At 44.6% G+C, this 27,528-nt stretch overlaps 1 long non-coding RNA gene across 1 annotated transcript; it reads right to left on the bottom strand.

The window, feature by feature from the left end:
- Window positions 1-4,279: 4,279 nt before the first annotated feature.
- Window positions 4,280-8,157, bottom strand: LOC142784723 (uncharacterized). Its single transcript, XR_012888746.1, has 2 exons — window positions 8,018-8,157; window positions 4,280-4,450 (listed from the first exon to the last, which is right to left on the bottom strand). It is a non-coding gene; the product is annotated as an uncharacterized LOC142784723 (long non-coding RNA).
- Between the last annotated feature and the right edge of the window lie 19,371 nt (window positions 8,158-27,528).

Here is a 27,528-nt window from a genome sequence, read left to right on the forward strand (position 1 = left end):
CTATGCATGGCTACACTAATGTGCGCAACATCACCTTGTTCAGGCAAATCAGTGCACTTTGTGATCGTTGACTCATCACGCAAATGACACAGATGAAAGTAACAGGTAGAGGAGAATTGGTTCTTACTCTATTGAACGAGCGTCGCTCATAATGTATCTTCTATCTTATAGTAATTTACGTGATTTATCAATGAAAACTGCGTTTCGGTCACATTACTCTCTGCTTCGATTCATTACTAGACTCGCAAGCAGCTAGTAGCGGGAGCCTGGCTGGTATCAAGATTGTTAACGTATACTAACAGTATAAGCAAAACGGCCAGAAAATGTGCATTTGTAGCCTTGTAGGCACGTGTGCTCAGATTTGGGTACACGTTAAAGAACCTCAGGTGGTCGAAATTTTCGGTGCCCTCCACTACAGCGTCTCTCATAATCGTATGATGGTTTTGGGTCGTTAAACCCCACATATTAATCAATTATTTGTAGCCTTGTTCCTTACACCCCGAATATAATTGTGTAAATGGGTGTTTTGAGGGTGTTTTATTACAAACACCTCCAATTTCAAAAATGGGGTGTAAAAGGGTGTTCATATGGGTGCTTTTATAGCGTACACCCGCTTTACACCTTTTAGGGTGTAATATTTTTTAGAGTGCAGTTCGTTTCCCTCAATTTCACGGTGTCCTGGCACCCCACATACTACTACATGTTGTTTCGATGCGTAAATGGCACAAAGGAGATTGTATAGCGAAACAATGCCAAGATTTTTTGTACTTTCTGATGACTTTCAAAGTTTTTACAACGCTTAAGGAATCCGTTTATATGACTGCATTACTTATTTTTGATTTTTTAATGCGTTTTGCTGCCGCCAGTATTGCGTAGGCTTCAGCTGTAAAAATGCTTGTGTGAGGGTGGAGAATAACGAAATTCAATAAATATGGGCCCACCGCTGCGTAGGACATGCCCGCGCGAGTCTTTGATGCATCAGAGAAAAATTCAGGATAGGTATATTTGTGTGCGAGTTCGCCGAAATACTTCTGAATGTGCAGGAGTGGGGCATGCTTTGTCACAATCATGAAAGATGTGTCACAATTTATAACCTGCCATTGCCATGGCGGGGTGCATGTAGTAAAGCCATTGCGTAGTGTTCGAGCAAAAGGACGCCCGTGTCCACAGCTAGTGCTCGAACACGCAGCGAGCTGTTTCACTGTGAGTCGGTTATGAAAGAGCTGGGAGCTGGATGTGTCGTTTACAGCAGGGTACGTAGGATGGTCAGTCCTTGCAGTTATCTTCAAAAATATGTAAAAGAGAGGTACAATCTTTGTAAATGTAGCGACCATTCATCTGAGTCTGCGTAAAGGCTTTGCACTGGGCTTGTACGAAAAGCTCCCGTAGAAACGCGAATGCCTAGATGGTAAACAGAGTCCAGCATATTAATACCGTTGGTGTTGCGGACTGGTACACTATCGCCCCATAATCTAGACGCGTGTGGATAAGGCTTTTGTAGAGGCTCACCAGACATTTTATGTCGCTGCCCCAACTTATACGGGACAGCACCTTTAGGATGTTCATTGTTTTCATTCATTTCTTTTAAATGTACTTAATGTGTGGTACACTCTAAGCAAAAACTATCCGAGTTTGGGGGTTTTGCGGCTCATGACCTCTGAAAACTCTCTCGGGTTTAAAATCACTACCTCGCGTAGGAGTAAAAGATGGTACATGACAGTTTTACCACCACCTCCGAGGGAAGTAGTAAAATGACGTCAAAATCCAGTTTTACCAAGTAGGAAGTTTTCTATTAGGTGAGTTTTAACCTGCGTTTCAGAGTTTATTACAACGTGACTGCAAGGTGCAGCTGCTTCGGCGGCCTATGACCCGTACCTCCTTTGTGACCCTCTCAGTGAATCCTGAAGGTACGCGAGGACCATAGATGTTTTTTCAGCATCGCCGTGTCTCAGGACTGACCTCGAGTCAACGCACTTTTACTGAAACTGGGGGCAGCATAAGCACAACAAGCGAGAACGGCATTCTGTGAACGAGAAAAAAAACGGGAGGGGGGTGGCTCTCAAAAAAAGAAAAAAAGAAAGAAAACCTGCTGTGGAAAGTTGTCCTGCATATTTTCGCAAATTCTTGGCTTTTGCTCGGTGGTGGCCTTGGAGACAGACGGTGCAAGAAGCTCGGTATCTGTGTGTCTGGCTGGGCTGATGGATCCCACGTGTTTCTTACATCATTGAGCGACCGTGCGTTTCCGAGCGCCTCCGAACCTGCACGCCGCGGATATCTCATTTCCGAGCCGAATCGCGAAGTTCTGCCAATGGTAACAAAATTATTGTGGTGTCATCGTCCGTGCATGCCTACTGGAGAAGCAAAAAGCAAAAAGCTTCACTTTGTCGTCGGCACCGAGCTGCGGCTGCCAGTGACCAGTGGGGGTGTGTCGCCGGGGCAGGTGAAAGAAGCAACGCATACATTTTATTCTACAGTAGGCGACGTCTGCATGAGTAAAGTACTGCCCGCATTGCCCGCCTCATGCACCAACTGTTCTGAAAAAATGTAGCACGAAGCCGATAAGAGGCAGACGGAACCACCAAGCGGCTGTCAGTAAACACAAAGGAAACACGGACGGTGGTCTTTCGTTGGAAGTATGCATACACCGCCCCGTCCCCTTAAGATAGCGGTCAAGTGTTCATTTGTGTCTGAATTGACGACGAAATTCACACAGGATATCTGTTCTGTGATCACCAGCTGTGTTTCGCCTGATAGGTGTGCTCCTCGGAAAGGCCTAGCACGCCGTCGGTAAGGAGCTTGTATGCAGGCATAGACCGCTCTTTTACGCCCGTTGTGATGAATACGTGCTGCTACTGTGTTTGTGCACCGTCGCTCAATGAAAATCATTGAGCTACCATGGTTTGTGCGTACTTAGGCATATTTTATGGACTTTTGCATCAGCAGTGCTAACACGCGTGGGCCCATGAGCCCGGTGGGCCAAGTAATTATTTTATAATCAGAAAGGTGAGATCGGGTAGATTTATAATAAATGGTTGGTGGGACATTCGGTGCCCTGCAGCCCACCTTAAGTTTACGCTTGCACCTTCAACCGCTGCTGTTAATCGATGCAAAAAAGAGCTCTCCCACCGGTACTACACGGCCGGTCAAAAAATTGTGCCTATATATACCGGATTGTCGAGGTGTAGTCGAGCAATGCGTGCAGTCTGTTCGAGTGGTGCACTCTAAAAATTTTTACACCAATAAAGGTGTATTTGTTTTGTCCCATGGGCAACACCCTTTTAGGGTGTCTAGGAACACCCTAAACAGTAAGGTGTTTAGAAACACCCTAAAACCGTAGGGTGTAAAGAAACGTTGCACCCTACTTTATTAGGTGTTTATAAACACCACTGAACTATGGGTGTTCTATGAAGCTTCACCCATGCGAGTGGGGTGTACACTGAAAACCCCCTTGAAACGATGACAGTTACAAGGATGAGCATACTTGATCAAATGAAGTGCAATTATCGGGCAACAAAAGCAGAGACACAGGAGGTGACGCTTACACTTGTGTGTTGAGGAGAGCCGTTCACAGCACTTCATTCCATCAAATATGCATCACCAACTGGCCCAAGCCTCAATTGTTCTCAGGGAGAAGCATATATGGACCTTCTCTGCGGCTGACAGGGAAGAAGGAAGATAGTGGTGTCACCCACTGCACTTATACCTGTATGCATGCAGCTGATAAAATAAGGTGCCATGGTCTTGAATGAGCTGCAGGAGACCGGTGTATATAGGTGTACGTAGACTGGGTCGTAAACGACAAAGACACGGAAGCCACTTACACACACACACACACACACACACACGCACGCACGCACGCACACACACACTACACCACAGTAGTGCAAGCAGTAACCTGTGCCGCAAGGTCCAACCGAACATAACGCCGAAGCAAAAAACAATTAAGCCCATATTTTACAATCTGCCTTTATTATAGAAAAACTGCGAATCTGACAAACAGGACTCTCATGGCATTATGCAAAATTTTGAAATTGGTCACGGTATCAAGTTTATTTCTCTCTATGTAAATATTCAATGTTTTCAATGCAATAAATCTCGACAACTTTCAAAGCATTTGCGCTAGTCGGGCAAACGACTGAGACGTATGGCGTTTGATTGACACCTATAAAATAGAAAAAAAAACACGTAGAAAGAGTAAGCGAGTTTTTGGAGTCACATTTACAACCTATTACAATTCGCAGTATAATTTTGACATTAAAAAAGAGAACATTCCACAAGGTAGTGTAACTGGGGTTTTAATAATGTAATGTCAGTGTTGGCAAACTTCTAACTACTAAACCACTCGTCACTGCTGCTTGCATAATCATCTTCAGCTGCTGAGATGACTGGTGCCTTCGAGAGAAGTGGGGCGAAGCTGTTTTTTCTGTACAGAAAATTCAATCCCGGAAACCTAAAATAAATACACAAGGAACAATGACTGAAATTTCACAAAGAGTGCAACATACAGTGTGCACCATGCATAACTAACTGCTTTTTTATGTGTAAGTATAAATTGAGTGCATAGCAAGCATATTCAGTGGCATCGGGCTCCATTGCAGTTAGAAATGCTAGAAAAGGTGTGCTGAGCAATAAACGCCATAAAAAGCGCGATTTGGCAGAATCATTATGCATTTCGTGTCGTAGATATGAACCTTACTTTACCCTTTCAGCTGGCTCGTGCAGGCAAATAAAAAGGTGCTGCTCCAAGTTGATAATGTTTCATTAGCTGCATGCAACGACCAATATAAGTGAATGTCAGGTTCTATGCTTAAGTATGCATCAACACAGCTGCATGTGTATTTCTGCAGATCCACCATGGTACTCATTCTATTAGTTTATTAAAAGCAATACAGTAAGACGCACAACAACATATACATATTTTATAGGTATTGCACAAAAGCACAATGCCACTGAGCGTACATGAGGGTATGCGCATCGAGAAGGTCTTCAGTGCAGGTAACTTGTAAAATTATGTACTCTACAGTTACGTATTAAAATTCGATTGATACTAGTGTTTTTGAAATGGCTCACATTGACAGTATTATATAATGAAAGTATTGGCTATTGGGTCATTTCACATCAGACGACCCAGCCATTTTTGTGACCACTGCAAGTGTATTCGAAAAAAAATCTCACTCATTTTGCTGCATTAAAAAAGGTAACTGCTAAAATATTTCGCAGACAAATAGTTTATTTGTCTTGTGGCTGCCTCCTGAACTTCCCAGAATTTCGTCTGGATGTTCGTGATAAAAAAGTATTTCATAAGTATCTCTTCTTCCGTGCCAAATTTGGTCTACAAAATAAGTGAAGGGCTTGCGTTAAGAGTTTGAAGCTCAGTAATAGTATTACCAATTTTCCACCACAAACGCCTCAAATAATTTAGCCGAAATGTGTTATATCTGCATTTTTCAATATAAGTACTGCACTTTGAATGAATATCTGAGGAGAGAATACTTAATCCACATAAGGTATATTTGGAGGAAAAATATTCAAGACCTCCTAAGCTGTCAAATTTTACGAGAAAAAAAACGCAAATTTCACAAACTGATTGTTTTGTCTATAATGGGACGCAACTTACACCACGTAGTGGTTGAATTAAAGTAGACTTTGTAGCTAAATCGAAGCAAATAAACAGTTCTTTTCGTGGGCCAAATTTTGTCATAGCAATTTTTGGTTTGAGAAAAACATCACAGCATTTCCACGGAGTGAATGATGATGAGTGGGGCGTAGCGTTCGTCCGTCCGGACGCACAAATGAATGGACAGACAGCCTGATGCCAGTATGGACGAACAGAAAGACGGACGGACTCGCGGACAGACCGACACACGGAAGCCCGGACGGATGGATGCACAGACGAATGGACGAAAGCACAAATGTACGAACGAACGATTCGCCCCACGAATCATCATTTTGTCCCTGTATATGCCGCGAAAACCACTAACGCTATCTATTGTGCAACTCATCAAGTGGCTACATAATACTAGTACGACTACAGAGGAGGGAATGACCCACGGCCTCAATAGCTTTGCCCCTAGATGGTTTTTGAAGTTCCAAGTTACCTATTCGCCATTTGGTCATACTGCAGCCGACGGTTCGAAGTTCCCCATTGCCATTGATGGGAAAATTCAAAAAATGTTTTATTTCTTGAAATAGAAATTGTACTGAAACTTGTCACGTACAAAGAACTGTTTATTTGCTTTCAATTTATATAGAAGGTGATTTTTAATTGGACCACCACGTGTGCAAATTGCGTCTCAATACGGACAAAAAGGACGATTCTGTGAAATGAGGGGTCTTGTTTCGTTGAGGTTATCAGATTAAGATGTCTAAAATAATTTTTCATCAAAATATTTTTTCTTGGAAGTAAGTAGTCACAGCTCAGATATTCATACAAAGTGCAGTATAGCAATGAGAAAATGCAAGTATAACACATTTTGGCTCAATTCTTGCAGACGTATGTGGCCGAAAGTTTGTAATATTATTGCTGAGTTTCAAACACCTTACATAAGTTCCTTTACTTAACATGTTCCAATATTGGTATAAAAAGATGCGGTACATGTAAAATATTTTTTTTGCAAACAATACTCAAACAACAGTCTGGAAAGTTTGAAAGACAACCACGTGACCAAAAGCTTTTTTCTCTCCGAAATATTCAAGCATTTCACAGTTTTCAGTGCATTAAATCAGCACAATTTTTTTCAAACACAATTGCCATAGCCGCGAAATTGGCTGGGAATGGTCGAATAAAGTCACCCTGTTACCTTCACTCAAAGACCATTGCATACTGCTAAATTATGGCCATTAGTTTCAATCATGCTGTCAGGGTGAGAAACATAACTCCTTCCCGATGCAGCGTAGGCTGTTTAGTGGCTGTCGTGTTGTGTTCCCAGATAGATATGCTGCCCAGTCTTACATTTTGGCTGCAACACAAGCTTAGATGCCGTGCAGTATGTATAACACTAAAGTGTTTTTGTACAACAAAAAAAAACAATATTACGCATCACATAGCGAAAATACCTTTAACATCTGAAGTATTTAGCAAAGTTAAACGCCAAAGCGAGGCGATGGCAATAAAACTCTGAATAACAAGAATATTTTGAAAGTTACACATGATGAAAACAATCTGAACAAATTGTGCTCAAACGTTAGCAGTTATGTTCAAACAAGCGTTTGTGCTGTTCAAGAAGGCAATTCGACCACACACACTGAATAAAGGTCTGTTCAAATAAAAGTCCAGCTTCAGTGCTCGATGCGCTACTTAGGCACGGCTGTCGGCAGTGTCACGCTACGTTGCGGGTTAACGAAAATACCGGCGAAGACAAATTTAACGAAATTCAGTGTATTAGCAAGTAGGCAAATTCGCGAGACGCACCTAACGCGAAACATTATGCTGTGTTGTCACCCGATGCGTCAACCCGAGTTATTACGGTAGTGTTACCGCAAAAAACGAAAAAGAACCGGAAAGAACGAAATGGACACCATGCCCTTGTTTTCCGTTCTCGGTCTTCTTGTGCAATATTAAAAAAAATGTAAATGAACTACCGACATGCCCAAGCATATGCGTCTTACATACGGTTGATGCTTAGAGCTAACAGGCGCCGTCGCCACACATGTAATAATTAGTAAACTAAAATTGACGTGCAGCACGAGCGGGCCCAGTTAAAAACAGCTTCCTACAAAGGGCACCGCAAAAATCTGTTCAATTTCTGTTCAAATCTGTTCAATTTCTTCGCTGAACCTCAGCGGCGCACGCTCACTCTGCTTTGTACTCCAAAAGATCTAAACAAAGAAACAAAAACTTGCCCACAATCACACTTCGCCATGATCCCCGTGAAACAGTTCGGACAAGTATTCTCGCTAAGTAAACAAATGCTAATTTGTCCTCAACTAGTTGAAAACAAAATTGTTTGAAGGCGTTATTCTTGTGCTCACGCAGTTAACAAAGCGCTGAACGGAACAACGTGAGAGCGGTACTCACTATTTCACTTCGGGTGCTCCTCAATATGAATCCACAGGTCCAGTCTTCAGGATGGTGCACCTTCGCAATAATCAGCACTGACAGAACACATTGGTAGAGCACAGAGCGCAGGCACATTTCAAACTAAACACCGACTAATAAACTCTCTCGATCGAGAAGCCACGCGCACCACACGCATACACACGGGAGGGTTTTTCGTTAGCGCACGCAGTGACATGTAAGACGAAGTCGACCCCTTTCTCACACTTTGCGCCCGGCGCGCAGCAATACCGGGCAGGCAAGGTTGTCTAGGCGACGAGACTTTATGGCGTCTTGTGGCGCTCTCAGACCGGCTAGATGCGGTTTAACGCTAGCTCCGGGCCACTGCTAATAGCGCGGGCACTGCTTTTTTTTTTCGCGGCAGCGATCTGTTGCGTTAAACTCGTTTTTTAACAGTGCATCTGAATCGCAGTGAAATTTGTGACGGTGCAGAGCGCCTAGCACGAGCTACTAGTCAGAACGCGCAATTGAAATATTCAGGAGCAATGATTAGGGCACCTTCACCGACCTAATGTAGTGAATTTTGGTAAAAAAGTGAAGCTGATGCTTTCTGCTTAGCTTTATGGGTCTTTAGGGACTTCACATTAAAGGTCACGGAGGCGATAATTTATCAGCACTTTCATTACGGTAAAGACATTGCAACATTGCATGCATCGGCCGTCATACTATTCGATGAGAACATATTGCCACGTGCGTACTGCTAGGAAGGCGAAGACGACAGTGCATACGCGCATCTGCACGCCTTTAAGCAGCAAGCAATAACAACAAAGAAGAGTACTCTCTGGCACGCAGTAAATAAATATACTGACCTGCTGCTACTTTCTCAACCTGTTAATTACTACTTCTGTGTTTACGTTGCAGCAATACATTTGTACTTAGCTTGCAGTCCTTTAAACAAGACCACAGCTGAGAATATTTTATCAATGCTGTTTTCTCACAACTTACCAAGTCAAGGCTTTGACCGAAGCCTGTCTGCTGGGGAAGTTACATAAATTAAAAGGAGGAGATCCACAAAAAAAACGGAGAGAGAGAGAGAGAACTAAAGAATGCGTTTCGGCTCTCCTGAGGAGAGCTTTGTTCGCAATTTATTGCACAAGGCTCCCGTCATTGTGAGCAAGGCTGCGTCAAGGTCACCGAATTGTCCTTATTCTGCATTTTCCTTTAAGGTTGGCGTCCTCTTCTTAATTTCCGTGACGCACTCTTCAGGACACATGAAAAGAAACATTCACTACAGTAACTAAATAAAACGTGCCTGCTAAAATACATGACGTCAATGTTCGTTTTTAAGGGACCTGATGGCCTGCTGACGTGGTGGTTATGGCTAAACAACTGTGCTGTTGTTTTTTACAGGTGGTGGACGTTTTATCTACAGCTTTAAAAGCTTCGATTTTATGGGGGACGGGGAGAGGGGGGTAGTGTTCTATGCATGGCTACACCAATGTGCACAACATTACCTTGTTCAGGCAAATCAGTGTACATTGTGAGTGTTGACTAATCACGTAAATGACACAGATGAAAGAAACAGGTACAAAAGAATTGGCCCTTACTGTATAGAGCAAACATCGCACCTATTGTATCTTCCATCTTATATTAGTTTGCGTGCTTTATCGATGAAAACTGCGTTTCGGTCACATTACTCTTTGCTTCGATTCATTACTATATACGCAAGCAGCTAGAAGTAGGAGCCTTGCTGGTATCAAGATGGCGAACTTATACTAATGGTATAAGCAAAACGGCCCGGAAATGTGCATTTGTAGCCTTGTAAGCACGTGTGCTCAGGTTTGAGTGCACGTTAAATAATCCCAGGTGGTTGAAATTTGCGGCGCCCTCCACTACAGCGTCTCTCATAATCGTATTGTCGTTTTGGGAGGGTAAACCCTACATATCAATCAATTATTTGTAGCCTTGTTCATTACACCACAAATATAAGGGTGTAGATGGGGTGTTTTGAGGTTGTTTTAATTACAAACACCTCAAATGTCAAAAATGGGGCGTAAAATGGTGCTCATATGCGTGCTTTTAATGCGTACACCCATTTTACACCTTTTAGGGTGTAAAAGTTTTAAGAATGTGTATTATTCTGCATTTTTTGTGTGTGCATGTTTGTCTGTATGCAATCTATGTGTCATCAATTCTGCCGTTTAATAAATTCCATCAATTCTGCTATTTAATAAATTTGTCGACTCTGGTTAATGCGCCCGTCAATTTTTATTTTTTTACCACCGCAAATGACTCCTAGAAATCACCTCAAAAACCTAGTGAAGGCAGTAAAAATTAACTCTCTCTATACTCGCTCAAAACCTCACGGGAGTAAATAATTACTACTCTCCCTACGTTCAGAAACTCTGTTAACAGGAGAGTAATTTTTTACCTCGATAGTAGGTTTGAAAAAAATCCAGGAAAAGTAGTGCGCTAGAGGACAAATGATTTACCCAGTTTTTGAGGTTATTTTTGGTCAATTTTGTTTAGTGTGTATAAACGTGAGCTTCGTGTCTAAAATTATGCCTAAAAATTTTTGTTCACTCTTGAAAGCTACGCGCTCACCCTGCAACTCTATATGGGGATCTGGGTAAAGGCCTCTATTCCTAGAGAACAGAACACAGGCGCTCTTTAGCGGATTCACACTAAAAACGTTCTCATCTGCCCATTTACAGACCTTGTTAACGCAGAGCTGAACCTGTTGCTGGCATGCCGAGAGATAACAGGATTTAAAACCTATCTGTAGATCATCAACGTATGCTGAATAAAAGACGTTACGCGCAATGCACGATCCAAGAGAGTTCATTTTGACTACAAAGAGAGTACAACTGCGGACACCACCCAGGCGTACTGCCGTTTCTTGCACGAACGGTCGTGACAACGCACTGCCTACTCAAACACAAAATGTCAGATTCGATAGATAATTGTCGATTACACTTAGCATATTACCTCGAATACCTAAGTGTGAAAGGTCCCTCAATGTTCCAAAACGCCACGTTGTATTGTATGCTTTGTCCATGTCAAGGAAGAGAGATAGAAAAAACTGGTTATGACTGAAAGGTTCGCGTATTTGCGCTTCTATGCGGATGAGATGGTCCGTGGTGAAGCGACCCTCTCGAAATCCGCACTGATATTGGTTGAGGAGTTTGTTTGATTTCAAAAATGTAATATTCGGCAGTTTATCATCTTTTCAAATTATTTGCAGAGGCAGCTAGTAAAAGCAATAGGTCTATAACTCGATTCGGAAGATAGAACCTTGCCTTGTTTAAGAATAGGTCTATGGCCTCTTTTCACACAGGGGGAATCGCGCCAGAAGCCCATTTGGAGTTATACAGAGAGAGGAGAGTTTTATGCGTTTCTTGAAGTAAGTGCTTATGCATCTGATATACAACACGGTCAGAACCTGGGGCTGATTTGCTGCAGCAGTTTAGCGCTGCCTGCAACTCAGCCAAGCAGAAAGGTCTGTTGTATGGCTAAATTTTTCAACAAATATGCCCACGTTTTTGCATTTCTACTCTCTCTTTGTATCATTTAAATGTATCAGAAAATGCGATGAGCTGGACACGTGTTCCAATTGTGCTCCCAGGAAGGCTGCTTGATCGTCAAGGCTGTTGCCCTCTGTGACTACTAGAGGGAGCACTCTAAGGCGAAATTACCCGAAAAAGGATTAACGGAGCCCAATAGGCGCGTGTGATTAACGGAGAGACCGTTAAGGAGAGACGACAGAGGGAAGCGTGGAGCGCAAAACCAAGGGATGAACCGCCTGGGCATTGCAGGCATTGCGAAAAGCGTTGCCAAGGTGACCAGGCCTCCCTCTCTTCCTCTACTGGCTCAGTCTTTTCCCGTATTTTGCCGGTGACGGTCCGCGCTGCGTCGCCCTCGGAGTGCTCGACCACGGCCGCCTGGATTCGACGATCTAAGAATTACGACGTGGTGCTTGTGTGTACGCTTGGAGTAGCGTGGGCTGCAGCTTTTTCGTTTCGCAGCACCCATGAAGTCTGGAGCAAGTCTCGACACGTCACCACGCCGCGCTGTATATATCTGGGCTCAAGATAGTCACGACCAACACACGACAGCAATAGTTGGGAAGGCCAATATGGCGGCCGAGAAGAACGGTCTCGTCGGATATATATTTCAGCCCGACTCAGGGCAGAAAACAGCGCTGGAATATAAGGCAAGTAGGTTATCATTCTTTATTCTACTCTACTTGTCGCGTGTGCGATACGGATTGCGCTTGCCGGCAACGGGCTTGGTCGTGTTGTATATCGCACGCACAAAATGCATCACGAAGGTCAGCTTCGGCGTCAGCAGTTCGCTTGTGTTTTTAGACCACCTAGAAATTGGCCGCCATTGCCGTCGGTCTACCGTACGCTCGCTAATCGAGTGCTCGCCTGTCTTCACCGCTGCGATGAGCTTCGGGTTGCGATATTGGGCTGAGACCTCGTCGCTGTGTTGGGATTCGTGGAAAACACGTTACGGGTTCTCGTAAAGAGCTTGGTTGTAGTATGTCGCGCGCTGTAAGTGCACGCTAGTGTCGGAACTCACTGGTGCAACTGTGAGGAAGAACTAAATGTTAGTCCTTTGGGGAGAACTGTTGGACTAACGGTTACGCACTAAGGTGTATATGTTAGGACTAAATGTTAGTCCCTTGAGGGGAATAACTGTTAGACGCGGTGCCGTTAGTCCTTGAAGGGTTTGTTGGTTGTGGCAGCCCCATTAGTCCCAAAAAGGATGAACCACACACCCTTTCAACAACCTTTTGCCTTAGAGTGAGTGAGTGTCTGTCAGCCTCTTATCCTATTCACTCTATTGTAGACATTAAATTCATCAGTATAGGAATTATAGCCTGACAAAAACTTCTGCCAGCTTTCCTTCCTAGCCTGTCAGTGCGTTCTTCGCCCTTGAGATTTCACTTGTTTGAAATTGATCGGACTCTCTGCAAATGAATAGTCACGCAATAGACCCCACGCTTTATTCTGCATGTATTTTGCGAGCATTCCTGCAGTCGTTGTTCCACCACGGGACACGACGTCTGCAAGGACCACAACTTGTCTGGAGGATACATTTTGAAGCAACGTCAATAATAAAATCAGTGAAATACGTAGCGGCAGAGTCGATTCCTAGAGAGGACATCTCGGCCCACAATATAGTACTAAGACTCTGGATATAGTACTAAGACCTTTCAAGTTGGTGCCTGAGGTAGAAATTAATTTTCTTTTGGCGTTTTCAGTTACATGGAAAAGTGATCACTCCCATAGGTGTTTTTAATAACATCCCAATTAAAAACAAGTAAAAGTGTAGGAGAAAGCATGCTAAGATCAAAACACGAATACGTTTTGTTCGCCAGGCTAAAAAATGTTGGTTCTTTCTTATTTAAACACGCATCTGTAGAAAGAAGAAAGTTCTCAATCAAGCGGCCTCGTGCATCACTTCTCGAGTCACCCCACAAAGGGCTGCGGGCATTAAAATCACCAAGGATGATATATGGTTCAGGTAGTTGATCCATAAGAGACTGAAATTCTTGTTTTTGCAGCTGATAATGAGGAGAAATTTACGCTGAGCAAATGGTAACAAGTTTTCCTAATACAACAGCAGGAGTGGCCACTGCTTCGAGGGCCGTTTGTATCTGTAAATCTTGACAAGCTATGCAATTGTATAATATAATAACAACGCCACCCGAAGATGCCATTACTTCATCTCGATCATTGCGCAAGATGATGTGGTCTCTAAGGAAATTCGTGTGTTTTATTTCAAGTGTGTTCCTTGTACACAGAACACTTTTGGCGAGTGTTTGTGTAAAAGTTCTTGGACATTGTCTAGTTTTTTCAGCAGTCCTCTGATGTTCCATTGTATAATTTGTGTTTTCATATTGGGTGTAAAGTAGTGCTGCGTGTACGGATTGGGAGCAACTTAGTTTACAGGGTCTTTAGGGGGCCCCGTAATTGGAGTCTTTTCTTTCTTGAAGTGGTCAAGGGGCTCTCGCCACTCGTTCGGCGCAGTCTGCACCGGTGGGTCAGTGGTGTCCACCACCTCTGGAGAGGCGCCTGACAGTCGTATACGTGGGGCAGGCTTTGTTTTGGCGGACAACGCCTTCGCTCCCACCGGGCCAGAGGTCAAGGAGACCTCTTCAGTTTGTGTGCTGCCCTGGCTGCTGCCAGGGTTCACAGGGGCCTTTGGTAGGGCCGTTATCAAAGAGGGCGGAGCAGCCAGGGCTGCTTCTCCAGTGGGGTCTGCTGGTGGTTGCCGCGGCACGCCAGGTGTCGTCCGGGGCTTCGCCAAAAACCGTAGTGGTTCTGACCCTCCTTGCACAACTTCGGCGATTGACTTCTGTAGAAAAGTGTGCGTTGCGCGCTGTCGGGCTTCCCTGAAAGTGACATTTTCTTGGAATGTAATTGTGAGAAATTCTTTTTCTCTTTTCCCGGCTGGGCATGAGCGAGAACAAGCGGGATGGTCACCACCACAGTTCGCGCAATGGGCCTCCGCCTCAGACTTACAGTCATCAGCAGACTGCCCTTTGGGGGCGCACCTTCTGCGCATTAGCTGCCCCTGACAGCTTTGGAAAGCATGGCCAAATCGTCGGCACTTGAAACAACGTTTCGGGTTTGGTATATATGGTTGAAGACGGAGCATGAAATAGCCTGCAGCAACTGTTTCTGGGAGTATGTTTGCTTCAAACGTCAGTACATTGTGTTTTGTGGGGAGTTCTGCATTATTTCGCCTGATTTTAATGCGATGCACATGTACGACATTCTCGTATTTCCCCCCGTCCAAAAGTTCTTCATCGGTAAGGTATACAAAAGCTTCATCCAATACGACACCTTTCACTGTGTTCAATATCTGGTGAGCGGCAACGGTGAGAGGTTTGTCCCCAAATGCAACAAGGTAGCTTGGTTTCTGATATTGGAGTTTGTCTTTGACTTCTATTAGCAGGTCCCCACTAGCCATCTTGGTAGCTTTGTAGCCAGTGCCGATAATATCAGTGAGGCATCTTGAAACTAGAAACGGTGATATGTTTGTTGCTTTTTTTCTGTGGTTTCACAATATATGACATGATATTCTGGGAACAAGTCTTAATTCTTCATTACACACTCTGATGATGATGATGAGCTTTATGTTGTAGCGTAAGGACCAAATGAAAACTGTGAAGTTGCTTAGATGCGCCCGCTTTTCTGGGGGCGATCACTTAGGAAGAGGTTTGGTGATCCCATGAAAGAAAGTGTTTGTCCGGCAACGGCGCCTACCACCCACCACGGAGCCCAACTAGGGAACGTGGCAGAGCACGTGAACACGTCTGCGCAACGCCAGCAGTACGCCGTCACTATAACCTAATATGGTTTCTCCTAGGTTGGATAAGCACACAACGTTAACCCTTGCTGCCAGGAGAAGTAGGAGCAACTAGAAGAGAGGAGATGCCGGGACAGACAAAATGGGTGAGAGAAAAATCTAAGACGAAGGTGAGAGGAGATAGCGACAGGAAAAGGAGACTGCCGGTTTCCCCTAGGTGGGTCAGCCCAGGGGTGCCGCTTACGTGAAGCCGGGGCCAAAGGGGTGTGTTGCCTCTGCCCGGGGCCTTAAAGGTCCAATCACCCAGCGTCAACTCAACTGCCAGGATCCCCTTTTCCCCGGAAACGGCAAAGCCACGCACGGCTGGGCGTGGGAAGGAGTCGAAACCTCCCCGATTGCTCGAGTCCGTGGTGTCGCTACACACCAAACGTCTACTTGCACAGACGTCCCTGCGGGGGGGAGGGGCAAACAAAAGGTGGCATGGCCGGACTAAAAGAGCGGCACGCCCGCACTTTCTAAAGGCCTGCGTTTCGTGTATAGTTCACACTTTTTACCGCCACTAGCTTATGGCACAGCAGGCTTACCCTCGCTAAACGTTGATAAAGCCAAGGAGGTTACGCTCAGCGAGGTAAACGTGGCAACCTTTTCTGGTCAGATAGTGCTGAAAGTGTGTCCTTCTGTTCCTTTTTTAGCAAGCATCAAATTCAAGGCAAATTTTATTGGAGATTAAGTCGCCGATACTCATCTTTGTATGTTATTCAATCGAAAACACCAATCTTTTCAGTTGTGATTAGCGGCGCGGGTTTCCTCCTGTATGCAGAAGAGTGCGCGCGTGCCGCTCCTCTTATCCAGCAATGGAGGTGGCTACCTACTACTACTACCAGTACCATGACGATCACTGCTATCGCTACTACGTACATCGTGGACGCACGGCTCATGGCTTAAAGATCTTTGCCCCTAAAACGTGGCTAGCTGTAGCTTACCTGCGGAATTTGGATAGGCGCCAATAATGAAGAATTTAGTCATGATGCTGAAATAATTCTTCTATGAAACATGTATGCTCCCATACAAGTCCTTGATGGATATTTGGATACCAATGGAAGGATATTGCTAGATCTCTGCGAATAACAAAGTCCTGAGATGGTTAACGAGGGACCTAAGTGGGAAGTTAAACACAGGCAATCGAGTATTATTTTTGTCTTTTGACAGAGGAAATCTATACCAAGCATAGTTGAAAATAGACGATGAAGGGATTAACAGCCTTGGTAGTGATCATAAACGTGCAACATTATAAATAGGATATAGAACTGAAAATAAGAATATGAAGTCGATGTTTGAAAGCTTGTATCCAAATGACATCAAAATGACAAATGTAGCCGCAAGAGCCGAGGACAAAGTAGGAAAACTACCGGGCCAACACTGGTAGTATAGCTAGCTTTTGAATTTAATGATGAGGAAGATGGAAAGAGAGAAGAAAATAATTGGCTGGAAATGGAAGGGAAAGCCAAAAAGTTGGTGGAACAGAGAAATCTGGGAAGTGATCGAGAAGCGATGTGAGGCATCACAGGATCTCATCACAAGGTCTGATAACAGGTTGCCTCAATGTGTGCGTATCTTGCTCATCTTGAGAACAGTGTCGGTGTGAAGTATGGCGGCCTTATTCCTTGTTTTTGGCTTTATTAATTATGAGAGAGAGAGAATACCAACGCCCATGTCGTCCTGGTTGAACCCTTCGTTTTTGTTTCTTACGTGTTCCCGAGCAGTGCCACTCTGCACTCCCATTTCCGTGCGTGCGGCGTTCAGTATGGTACTTGCCGCCAACTTAGTATCGAGAGAGATTCAACATCCTCTGGTGGCCGTGGCGTGGTCACTTGCATCCAACGAGCATGGCCACTGAGCGGCGCGATGAGCTTGCTGGCCATTTGGGTAGGAGAGGTTTAGGTACATCTCAATGCTATCTCGGATGAAAACTCCTCAGCTACTCTGCACATCTTTCAATGCAGCGTTTGCATTTTGTGGTTGCTAATTAGTAAGTCACGAACGCACAGCTTGAACGTAAATGACGACTGGTATGAGCATCGACAGCAACACATACGAATAAAGCGCTATTTCTTTCTTAGTCTCCACAATAGAAAAACCTAAACGATGAGGATATTGAGCTGGTGGTGCAGAGGACAACTGACCAGGCAGCCTGCTTTACGATGCTAAAAAAGCCACATTGCCATTCAAAATGACAGAAAAGGTGCCTCCTCAAATATAGGTTGGCATACCAAGGCAGTGTCAGTGATGTACAATAAGAGTATCGTGCAAGTTTTGTGGCACCCCTAAAACTACTTTTGTTACTCAGACTAATACAAGCTTACGGACATGCCAAGAACCAAAGAAATTTTCAGCGGCAAAGCACTCGCCTTTATGACCGTGTTTATGTTGCATTATATAAGATGTCTCCAATTTGTGGTGTGACCAATCTGACACGTACGTTATTGAAAGGTTTTCAAAACGCAGCAATAATGACGTGGAAGTTGGACAATACTTCGTTACGCTAAATTCCACTGCTAATGTACACCAGTCCTTACCAAAGCCGAAATTCTCAGCAAGCATATGCGGGAAAATATCGAACTGAATTGAGTCGCACGTTAGACATGCAATAAGTCAAGTTAGCGTCAGCCGTATCATCTTATAAAGCACTAGAATTCTTGCGATAAAGTTTACTAATCCAATAGAAAAGCTACGAGTTAGTATGACGCACCAATTACCAGCATGTGGGTGCAGCGTAATTAATGCGGCTGATGTAGAGCACGTAGCCAGTTCTCGACCCGTCAGCTAAGGAACCTGATTGGTTCCGCGAAGGCGAACGTTGAAGACCCGAGCGCGGGAAAGAAAAGAGACTTCTTCGTTCTCACGGTTCACAAGCGGAGGTTCGGGCTTGGACTCGGGCAGTCAGTCGCCTGAGGCTGCAATAAAGCGTCTCTTCACCGGACTACGGCTCTTCCTTCGCGCTGCCACCGTGCACTCGAGTCATCGAGGGGACCCACTCCGAACCTCAAACATCTTCCCTCCTTAGCCAGTGTTGCAGCTAGTCGACGAAGAGGAAAGTAACTCTATGCCTTTGGCATGCGCAATGATATGGCTGTGGATATGTTTGTATATTGTCACGGGGTCGGGACGGCGGCGGAAGATCTTCGGTAGTTCATCGTACATCAACCGCACCTCCATCGGTTGCAGCCCTTAGTTTTTCGAGTAAGGGCTTGGATCGGAGATCGGCCGCGAACAGGGCCGGTGTACTGCCAGCGGTGCGGGGAGGCGTAGCGGCCTGGCGACGGCAAACAATAAGGTCAATAAGGTCGTCGGGGTGTCGGCTGCGCTCCCTCGAGGTAGTTGGCAATGTCATGCGGTCGTTCACCCGTTGCGGGCACGGAGCGTTGATGTAGAAGCCCCGTAGACCTATCTGTCGGTACTGCCAACAGTGGTAGGTGTGGCCGGCCTCGCCTCAGGGGTAGCAGAGCGGGCGGTTATCAGGTGCCCGCCAAACGTCGGTTTTCCTCGGCGCGCTGCGCTGCGCTGGCCCGCTGGCGAACAGTACGGCGTCGGTGGTGGCGGCGGTGGCGTCTGCCGACGGAAGTGCGACAAGGTGGCGTTTTGTCGCGGGTGTAGGGGAGGGGCGTAGTGGCGGGCTGCAGCGTAGCTCATTTATTTTTTTCATATTTATATACCTTAAGGGCCTCTAGGGCATTACATCAAAGGGGTTTTTATACAGTATTCAGTGACAGCAGCAATTTTTTAACAAGAAAAGAAGACAAAAAACAAGAAAACATGCGCAGGCTACACAGTCCGTCAACCAAGATAAGCAAGAAATAGCACAGCAAGGTTTTCACAAGTGAGCACATTGAAAAATCTGCACGACACATTATACAGCAATGCCTAAGATTGTCCAACATATTCAAAGAACGCAAATAATGCAGACTGAAAAAATGATTGCTGTGTATGTGTTACAATGCTGGCAGGCAGAGCATTCCACTCGGTTATCGCTAAGACAAGGGGTGAGTATTGGTGTTTTTTTGTGCGAGAAAATATAGGTTCAATTTTATGATCATGGTCAACGCGTGCGGAAATGCACAAAGTAGGGTGAATGAACGTATGGCGGAACGGCGGATCACTGTGGTATAATTTGTGGAAGAAAGATAGGCGGAAATATTTCCTGCGCATGGCAAGAGGGGAGATATTTAATTTTGTCTTAATGAATGACTTGAAGCTGCGGTTCCGGAAGCCGAGGAACGCCCAGTGATTGCTGAATTTCCTGGCGTACCACGTCCGCGATGTAGTCCACGTGCAGCTGCGCTGAAGGAAGCAATTTTCGCAGCTCTTCTTGCACGATCACACGGATCGTCTCCCGCAAGGTGGTGGCTCTTAGATCGTCTCCCGCAAGGCGGTGGTTCTTAGTATTTCTATGCCGGCATAGCTTGTAGACGAGAAGTTACGGTTGTATCGCCGCGTCTGCTTCTAGAGCGTCTTTTCTATTGTAGATGTTTTCGAAATGAAATCGGCGACCGTCTTTGGCGGGTTCCTTATCAGCCCGGCGATGAGTTCTTGCTTGACTGATCGCATGAGTAGACGGATCTTCTTCTCGGGCATGTCGAGGTTAGCATGGTGGAAAAGTTTAATCATATCTCCCGTCAATATCGCCACGTTCTCATTTGGCATTTGCATACGGGTTTCGAGAAAAGCTGCAGCCTTCTACTTGCGGACCACACGTCGTGAGAAACGTAGTGTGAAAGTGGTGAGAAACCTAGTGCGACAGACGTCCCACGTGGTGAGGCTCTGCTTTTGATACCCGAAACGGGTCCGAGCAGGATCTTCTAAAGCAAAATACACATAACGGAGCTTGCCACATTGAAGATGGCGACGCGGTCGGACTTTTAAATCCAGCTTTGCAGGTCCTCCAGTGGCGAACGACGGAGTGTTGGCGGCTCTTTGGAATGCCGGAGCATGACTCGAGCAGGCTGCTTGAGGGCGGTCATTGTTGCTGCTGTCGATGTCATTATCCGGGGCTGTCTGTTTTTTTACGACTAGGGGCCTGTATTCTGGCTGCATTCCCCTCTGCCTGCGGCTTGGTCGCTGTTCGGCGTTGGTATCGGCGTCTTCCTCGCGACGTGGGCTGGATTCACGGCTCAATGGGACGTCTGGTACTTGGGAGCAGCAGCACCTCCACCAGATGTCACGGGGTTGTGACGTGAAGACAGTATCAGTTGCAGGTCCAATAATAAACTGTTTATTGGGGCCGAACATGTGGCCACGTAAAAGAAAAATTACATTACAGCAAGACACTGGCACTGATAGCGGCGAGCAGAGCGTCGGCCTTCGATCAACTGGCAAGCGGTGAAGCGTGTCGGCATTTATACTCTTGCCATCGAATATTCAAGCGCTATCGCTAGTGGTGACGTAGGTTACCGTATAATATGTGACAATCCAAAGTGGGCGTTATATTCACAAAGCGATCTACTAAAGCCTCGAAGCTTCTAGAACATCGTAGGCACGGTTTGCGCTAAATGTAGCGTAAAGGGGTGATCACAAAACTTGAGGAAAGGAACGTGGCAATATGAAGTTCTTTTCAATGAAGTTACAAACTTTGTGTCGCGTTCATGACCTATCTTTGTCTACATCAGTACCATACGCTGGCTTTTAGATATCTGGGTAATATGTTTTCAAACTAAAAGGAATTACTTCGGCTTTTGTAAATTTAGCTCACGCAATCTTGTGGAATTTCACAATTCACAAAAACTTTTCATCCCCTCGTAGGTTGTGTTCTCTTCACACAATTTTAAGAATTGTCGGCTCCTCAAAGGCCTAATTATCAACTCATGCACGGAGAATATGCTGTGACTAAATAATGAAACACAATGGGCGCCCACAGCTGATGGAGTCCTGAACTTGGGGCACACGTAATTATCATATCTGTGTTTAATTCACTGATTATATTCGCCTACAACAATAGAAGACTGCGGTGTTTCCTCTCCAAAGACCAATGCACAAAAGCCTGCCCGAGTGGGCACGTACTCTAAACTTCCGTCATGAGGCAGACGTCTGGAAATTCTGCAGCCAAAGCACATTGCAAATTTGTGAGTTAACTTTCTTTGATAGCGTAGGCTGCCCTGCTTCGATCGTATGGGCGCAGTGTGTCCGGGCTTGTTATGCAGTACTCGGCACTAAGTATAGCGCGAATTAATGGAACGCGGACTTCGCGCGTGATAATATTTGCGACCACAGTGAAGTCACGCACCAGATAATTTTAGCATCCGAGCTGCTTGCTCGTCAAATCATATGCAAATAATAAAAGCGTGTAAAAAGAGTCTTAAACGCCCTGTAGTATATTCGGTGCAGGGTCCCATCACCAGGGCCCATAGTTTATTTTTGGGTGGTGCCATTAATTTTGGCAGTAAGATTACAATGATGGGCGTGACTGGCAGCTGCATATAGTGTTCACCGACATACAGTGTGAGCCTATTAAACTTCTGCCCTCACTTGTGCACTAGTTTGTAATACTTTGCCTAATTAGGTTCATTAGTGAAAATATACCAGTGGTTCCACAACTACAGCTTTGCGTCAGCAACTGTCGTCGACTTTTTGCATGCGTTTGGAAAACGATAAAAGGCACTCAGTTATTACGCAGAGACAAACAATAAATATCGCAAGAAAAACTTGCAATATTTTCAGAGCTATTTTCCAGTCAGCAGTTCTGATGCTAACTCTGGTAACAACAATATGAGTGAATGTTTTTTAACAAAGCATCCTACTGCTCGTCACATAAACATTTCACATTATTTTTGAAGTAATCTAATGTCCACCTTAGTAGTACAGTGGATAGAGTGCTCGGCTGCCGACTCTGAAATGGTGTGTTCGATCTCTGCTGTAGTAGTGGTACTTCGATGGAGGCAAAGTGCTAGAGTCTCGTATATTGTGAGCGGTCAATGCACGTTAAAGAACGCAATATTGTTGAACACCACTAAGAGCACTTCTTTACGGCATCTCTCCTAATGATGTCACGCTTTCTGGACGCATTACCACCGGCAATATTCTTAATACTGAAATATTGCTATAAAAGTGCATGCGGTTGCAGAATGCCATGCATGGTGGAACAAAACTTGCAATATGAGTGGCCTTTCTAGAAATAAACTTGCGCATATGAATAAGCGTGTCAATTTTCTTTCTGATGGACTTGCGTGGAGAACTTAACATCAACAAAAAGAAAACACGCACTTTCATCACACCCAATGTGTCCGCTTCTTCCAAAGCTGGTTCGAGTTTATCGAAGCCCGTGGCCGTTTTATCAGCGTCAATTTTCAACATGCGGCTGAAGTCAGTTGCCAGCGCGCATGTCTTGCGGGCCAAGTCCACTGTATCTGCAAAGGCGAGGTAGAAGATAAGGAATGCACTCAACTAAAGAAGGCTTGGTTTACTTAACAAGACCGTCACAGATTCTTGACCACACTCTTCAGCACAATCAGAATAACGCGAAAATAATTATAAAAATTCGTTAAATTTAATCTGAGTTCTCGGTACACGAGTTGGCAAAACCAAGCCAATAGCAGAAATAAATGTTTCTTACTGCATTTGGGTTTCCCAGTGATAATACTGGATTGTTCTAATGACAGTGCCCATCGTAGAGCTATGCATGACCTCTAGCTTCAGAGTGGCGTTCACAATTCAGTGCACAAGGTATGTACCTATTGTTATCTTTCAAATACCTTAGCATTCCGAATAACTGACACTTATGCCCCGCCGTGGTGGTCTAGTGGCTAAGGTACTCGGCTGCTGACCCGCAGGTCGCGGGTTCAAATCCCGGCTGTGGCGGCTGCATTTCCGATGGAGGCGGAATTGTTGTAGGCCCGTGTGCTCAGATTTGGGTGCACGTTAAAGAACCCCAGGTGGTCTAAATTTCCGGAGCCCTCCACTACGGCGTCTCTCATAATCATATGGTGGTTTTGGGACGTTAAACTCCACCAATCAATCAACTGACACTTATAGCTCCAAAACGTGTGCCATAGTCCGGTGTTTGTGCTCTCACTGACCAAACAGGCCATGTTGCGTGTAACGTTCATCTACACATTCATGTTACTTCCGATGTATTATATCAGTGCTCTGCATTGCTGTGCTCATGGAAGAATCGGTTTCATAAGGCAAATAAAATTCGAAGCATTTTCTTGCTTATGCCTTCTTGGGTGGCCTTAAAGTAGCAATCCACGTATTCTGAAGTATAGATGAAAACTATGTGCATATTTTGGAAGGCCAAGCCGCTTCAATGTAAACCAAGAAAAAGCCGCTTGGCGCTTCACAGTACTTAGAAATATGTATGTTATCTCTACTTTTTGCTTCTGAAAGGCAGTTATTAACAACACCTGGTAGAAGGCAGACAGCTGAAACAGGGAAAAATAGACGAACGGGCTCGGCGTCAACAGCTCGCGCACAGCGCTTACTCCTCGCACCAAGAGGCAGTCGCGCTGGTGATTTTCAGCTACCCCGGTGATGAAAACGAGTCTTCCTGGTGACTCAAGGCCACTAGAAAACTGGAGAGTCGCAGCAGTGCTTGAATCGGATCTCGTAGACCGTCTCACGACTAAGACGGCGCCTGTCCTCAGACGGTATGATTGACTAAACCACATAGGTGACAGAAGAGGTACCAATGATGGCGTCGTAAGGTCCAATGTCCAACGGTGAAAACAAGAGAGGTGGTAAAGAAGAGTAAAAGGCAGTCGAAGCCACTCGACAGAGTCGACGGGGAAAGTGTCTTGGGCCAGATGATGGTCATTTTGATCTTTTTGGAGGACTTGATTATCCGCGGTTAATGAGTGTGCAAGCTGACGGCACTCTTCGGGATATTCTGCCGTTTCAGAAACTGGACTGAATTTATTTATTTATTTATTTATTTATTTATTTATTTATTTATCATAGTACCCACAGCGCCAAAAGGCATTACAGTGGGGAGGGGGAAGAATAGAGAATTTAAACACTGAATACAGACACACACATTTCTGCAACACAATATTAACGCAATTCAATGTCAACTATACGTAGCGGCACGTAGGAATAGACAATACAAAGCAGCTTCACAGCACCGTCTCGTCCCTACACATCCTCGCGAGTACACTACTCTCGACCCTGAAGAAATCTTGAAAATATTTCTTGTGAAGTAACCTCTACTACTTCAGAAGGCAACCTATTACACTGTGCTATCGCCCTGGAGAAAAATTACAATTTAAATCCGTCCGTGCGGCAGCTTATTTCCCTTATCTTATAGGAATTATCTAAACGCTGTGAAGCGTAGTTCGGTTTGCAAAAGTATCGTGAGGGGTCTAGTCCTGTATGGCTATGAAATATGCTGCCAAAAAGTTTCAACGTCAGATATTCCCTTCGCTTGTCTAGAAATTCCCAACAAGCTTTTCTTTTGCTTTTAAAACACTAAAATTTCTAGTAAAATCAGAGCAGACAAACCGAACAGCCATGTTTTGAATTCTTTCTAAATATGACACATCACATGTCTTCCACGGATCCCACACAGCACATGCGTATTTTAGGATAGATTCAACGTTAGTCATATATAGTTCATTCTTGGCCTCAAGTGGTAGCTTACTTGCGTTTCTGCGCAAGAAACCTAACACACATCCTGCTTTACTTCTTGCGTGATTGATGTGACGGCTCCAGGAAAGGTCCGGTGTAAAATGTACACCGAGATGCTTCTGTTTACGAACAGTTAGCAGCCTGGTTGAATTTACAGTGTGAAATGAGTCATGTTGTGCCTTTTTTCTTGTGAAACACTTATGCAGTGTTTTTTGCAATAACGAACATGCGCCACTTTCCACACCATTCAGAAACTGTGTCAAGATCGTTTTGAAGAGTAGTGCACTCATGGGAGCTATGGATAAGCCTGTACAAAACACAGTCGTCGGCAAATAATTTGATATGTGATGAAATACCGAAACAACTGTCATTTATGTAGATGAAGAACAATAGCGGGCCCAAGAGTGACCCTGGAGACACTCCAAATGACACATAAACTTCCCGGGATGAATTACTATTGATAACAACCTTTTGCCTCCTTAAATTTAAATACTCGCTTATTTTCAATCAATAAAGAGCGGGGTACGACGTCAAATGCTTTTTTTTTTCAAATCTAGGAACAAGCGGTCAACAGAGAAACCCTTAACCAAAGCAGAGGATAAGTCGTGTGTCATTTCAAGTTACTGTGTTGTCTACGAAAGCCGTGCTGCTGAGCATTAAGTAAAGACTACGTATTCGTATGAGCCAATATATTTCTAGACAGAACATGTTCAGTTATTTTGCATGCAACACTTGTGAGTGAAATCGGCCTATAATTTAAGACACTACTTCGTGGTACACACAAGTGAACGGGCACTACGTTCGCAAGTTTCCAGACATCGGGTAATATTCTTCTAAAGACAGTGTAAATGACGCGCAGATATTTAAACACATTGCGCGGGCACAAAGAAAGAAATGTAGGTGACAAATCATCAGGCCCTGTGGTTTTAGAGGCATTATTGGATTTAATAAAAGCCTCTATTGCATGCTGGCCAATCACAATATCGCTCATTTTTTCCACCTCTACCTCAGGGGAGTGTGCGAAAGTGTCAGTGATTATAACCTGAGTGGTATACACAGTACACAGAAGTAGAAAATGAGATAAAGCACTCATCTTTATCTACATGAATATGGATAGTGGTGTCTTTGTCATCAAGAGCTGGAATCAATAAGACGTCTTTGCTGTTAGACACAAAGAATTTTCACAGTTCCTTAGTTCCGGACATTTGGACTATATGGAAGAATTGTGTCGAGTGATCTGCTTGGTTCGCGGCCACATAAACGAAAAACTTGGTAAAAGCCTGCTGTTGATTGAATCGATGTGTATTATGAGCACGTAAAAAAGGGAGAATGACATTATGATTGGAGCAGTCGTAATCAATATACATGGCAAGCATGACTCCCATTGTTCTGCTGAAATATTCCGTTCGGCCATTTGTCTAAGGCTGGTAGGTTGTCGATGCGCGGCATACCGTGCGGCATGAATGCAAGACCTGTTGCAGAACTTCGGACAAGAACACACCGACATCTGTCACTCAGTAACTCCCTAGGTGCACCATGATGGAGAATAAACCGATGCAAGATAAAGAAGGAAACGTCACGAGCACCAGCTCAAGGTAGTGTTGCAATTTCTGCGTATCTTGTCTGATGGTCGGCAGCGACAAATCCCCAACCATTGCCAGCAACAGAGAATGAAAGTGGGCCACATGGGTCAATCCCAACACGGTCAAATGGGCGTGCCGAACAGGCTGCAGTTGACCACGTCAATGTTGAAATGCCTTCTGCTACTGACACAAGGAACGTGAGCGAATGTGTTTTCATACAAATGTGTACAGGCGTGAGCGTAAGTGTACAGACCACGGAATCGCGTGACCGATGGAATCGATGCGCTATCTGATGACGAGACGCCTGCTGAGGCGCGCATTTGCGTCCCGTCGCATCAGTTAGCCTCTCAAGTCGCTCTCTCCGATGCGCTCGTAGCCAAAACGACTTGTTGCTGTCCTTGCTTCAACACATTCATGCCATTGTTTGCCTTTTTTTACGTAGTGGCTGTAACGGCACTTGTTCCATCGCCGTACTCACGTCGCAATTTATACTAGTTTATTAGCATAACTAAGCGTAGCCAGCTTCCCAGAACTTGAAGAAGGCAAACACATAAAATTTAGTTTTCTCAGTTCAGCTATAGCGTTTGTTATGTTAGGTCAAGTTGAACTTAAGTAAGTCTAGTTATGATGAAACAAGCACAAGGAGTACAAAGACATAGGTAAGAGTAGTTTAAGGGCAAACTAAATATAATTTATCTTAATAAGACTAGATGATTAGTAAGTAGCCTCCTCCGATTGTACTCTCTGAGCCTATGAAAATTCAGCTTTGTTGCTTTAATAGTGGTTTTTTAGAACGTTTTCAAATACACCTACCTATACTCAGACTACCTTTATGATGCCATGATCAGCAACACATAGATTTTCTATGCTTGCCTTTGCGCTGCCTCATTAGCTTAATTAGGCATATTTACTCTAATTATGGCACGGAAACTCTACTATGTTTCGTCTGCAATTGCATAACAGACTAATTGATGAACCATAAGTAGAACGGACAATAGCTACCACTAACTAGAC

This window comes from Rhipicephalus microplus, chromosome 2, assembly GCF_043290135.1.
Source record: "Rhipicephalus microplus isolate Deutch F79 chromosome 2, USDA_Rmic, whole genome shotgun sequence".
Lineage (NCBI taxonomy): Eukaryota > Metazoa > Arthropoda > Arachnida > Ixodida > Ixodidae > Rhipicephalus > Rhipicephalus microplus.